This window comes from Tarenaya hassleriana, unplaced genomic scaffold, assembly GCF_000463585.1.
Source record: "Tarenaya hassleriana unplaced genomic scaffold, ASM46358v1 Cleome48, whole genome shotgun sequence".
In the NCBI taxonomy this organism is placed as follows: Eukaryota; Viridiplantae; Streptophyta; class Magnoliopsida; order Brassicales; family Cleomaceae; genus Tarenaya; species Tarenaya hassleriana.
Genome location: NW_010967498.1, coordinates 257,780 through 260,913, shown reverse-complemented (window position 1 = coordinate 260,913; position 3,134 = coordinate 257,780). Strand labels below are relative to the sequence as shown.

General features: G+C 40.5%; 1 long non-coding RNA gene across 1 annotated transcript; it reads left to right on the top strand.

Annotated features, from left to right (window-relative positions):
* The first annotated feature begins 28 nt into the window (after positions 1-28).
* Positions 29-914, top strand: LOC104825631. The gene is made up of 3 exons (XR_773650.1): positions 29-113; positions 189-288; positions 378-914. It is a non-coding gene; the product is annotated as an uncharacterized LOC104825631 (long non-coding RNA).
* Positions 915-3,134: the final 2,220 nt, after the last annotated feature.

The window sequence follows — 3,134 nt, the reverse complement described above, 5'->3', positions numbered from 1 at the left end:
AGAAAAGGACGATGTGGTGGTCGAGAATTCGATGCACATTTATCGGACAAAGATTACCATGTGGTCCACACGTATGTTTTGTTGAATTGTGAAGAAGTTCTACCGTTCGAAAGGTGCGTATATACGTATTTATTTTTTAATTGAATGGTCAGTTAAACTTATATAATTTGTCTTGTGGTTTTTTGTAGGATTTTTGATGATCAGGTATTCAATACGTACGGTGATGTGAATGATGATCAATTAAGCCAGATTAAAGAGAACGGATTCGCAACCTGGTTAAAAGAATTTGTACGTAAATCGAATAAGTAAATTAAATAATATCGCATAGGGAATAACACTAATCACATGCCAAATTGTTGGTCAATTGTTTTTTACAGATTGAATCATCGCAAGAAGATCATCCATTGTGGTTACACGAGTTAGTTCAAGGTCCCATTCGGCTGGTCAAATGTTGGCCAATGTTCTCTACGAGAGGATATTTATTTCATACATATGAACATGGGCAACATCGTTCGACGGCAAATTATGGTATATGTGTGAAAGGCTCGAGTTACTGTGCTTCGGATGATGAACCAGATTTCCATGGCATTCTTCAGCAAATTTTCCAAGTACAATATCCGGGTCATATTGGACTCAAAGTGATGATTTTCAGATGTGACTGGTTTGATCCGACGCCGGGACGCGGAATACGGATCAACAAATCAGGGATCACTGATATTTGTTACTCCCGTCGATATAGAAAATACGACCCTTTTATACTGGCATCCCAAGCAGATCAGGTATGTTTTATCCCTTATCCAAGAGATAAAACGCGAAGAAGTGACATTGATTGGAAGGCCGTTATCAAGATTAATCCAAGAGGGACCATTACATATGACGGATCAGTGGAACAAAGCCCGCTACAGGAAGAACACACAGTTATAGCTGTCACGGAAACAATTGATGTGGAGAGTCTAGTAGTGGAACAAGGGATAGTTGAAAAACTAGAAATTGGAAACCTCGATGAAGAAGGCGATAGCAGTGAAGACACCAATCCCGAAACAACGGAAACATCATCGTATGATTCATTTGATTAATTATGCAATGTGTGTATTTTTATTTTAATTTTTTTTTTATTATTTTTCTATTTTGCGACGGATATTATCCGTCGATATCCGTCGGTATTTTTCCGTCTGAAATTTTCGCAAATTTTTTGAAAATTTTAAAATCCAGGTGCGACGGATATATTCCGTCGTTAAATAAGATACTCCGTCGCTAATGGCCACGTGTTCAAACATTAGCGACGGTTTCCGATGGTTAAGTTTCGTCGCAATGTGTAATACATATCGGGATTCCTCTTCTTTCTTCTCCGCCTCGACGCGAAAACAGATTCTCCTACGATTTCCGGTAATCGGTGCGATTTCCGGCCACCCACCGTCCAAGCCAACCTATCCGACGCCGTGCGAGGTAAGTCTTTCCTCTTTCCTTCTCTCCCTTGGTGATGATTCGCTGAAGCTTGGGTTTAGGGTTTCGATGAGATTTGTGCGAAAATTCTAAGATCCGAAAATTTTCGGATTTTCTAGATGATTTTCGGCGAATTATGGAGTGATTTCGCGATGTTTTGGATTGTTTCGATGGGATTTTGGATTCATTTGGGGTTTAGGATTTCAGATTTAGGGTTTTAGATTTAGGGTTTCGTTTGGGGTTTAGGGTTTCGTTTGGGATTTAGGGTTTCTGATTTAGGGTTTCGGTATTATGGTTTAAATTCGGTATTAGGGTTCCAATTACCAATTGATTGATTATGGTTTCATTTGGGGTTTAGGGTTTCGTTTGGGGTTTAGGGTTTTGTTTGCGGTTTAGGGTTTCTGATTTTAGGGTTTAGTGTTACGGTATTATGGTTTAAATTCGGTATTAGGGTTCTAATTACCAATTGATTGATTATGGTTTCATTTGGGGTTTAGGGTTTCGTTTGGGGTTTAGGGTTTTGTTTGGGGTTTAGGATTTCTGATTTTAGGGTTTAGGGTTACGGTATTATGGTTTAAATTCGGTATTAGGGTTCAAATTATCAATTTAGGGATTATGGTTTCATTTGGGGTTTAGGGTTTCGTTTGGGGTTTAGGGTTTTGTTTGGGGTTTAGGGTTTCTGATTTTAGGGTTTAGGGTTTACGGTTTAGGGTTTAGATTCGGTAATAGGGTTCCAATTATCAATTTAGGGATTATGGTTTCATTTGGGGTTTAGGGTTTCGTTTGGGGTTTAGGGTTTTGTTTGGGGTTTAGGGTTACATTTTTAGAGTTTCAGAATAGTGTTTCAATTCTCTTTTATACGATTTAAGGTTTAAAGGGTTTAGAATTTCTATATGTAGATGAGTCAGTCACGTTCCGGGAGTAGATCGGGTAGCGGAGTCCGATCTCGCGGACGAGGATCCGGTGTTTCTAGTCCTTCTACCCCTACTTCTCAGCAGCCTCCAATTTACCACACCTCGTTTGGATCAACCTTTCACGGGTCAATCCACACAGCAACCTTCACATGAAGGTTGTTCGCGTGATTCATCAGTATCACTCCGAGAAATCCTTGCATCCGAGGATCGTCGTACGACGAGACCGCACCTTAGCCCAGAGCTAACCAACGGTACTTTATGGTAAGGAACATTGTAACAATTCATTTCTAAATTTTATATTAACGTTTACAGTTATATAACTAAGTATATTTATATACTCGCATAGGTTCGGTCGTCAGTCCCAGATACGGAAGACAATTGTAAGCATCTTCCAGAGTGATTTTCAGGGTCCTTGGCTCAGTATCACTCGTGTCCCTCCAGCGACTCTGGAGCGTTGGTTTTGTGCATTTGCGGTAAGTTTTCAAATTCAAACTATTCTTTTAATTTCATTTATTGTTTTATTAACATCAATTTTTTTTTATTGCAGCAAGCTTTTTATTGGGAGGAGCGCCACCACGACATGGTTTATACCGGTTGGAAGGAAGTACTGGCTAACCGACTCCGGGATGCGATCTATCGGTCGGGTCAAAGTCGAAACAAGCCATTGTGGATGAGCGATGGGGTTTGGAGCCTTCTCCTGGCTCACTGGGACTCAGATGATGCAGCAGAGAAGAGTCGGGTCGCCTCAGCCAACCGACGGTCTCGATCTGTGGGGGA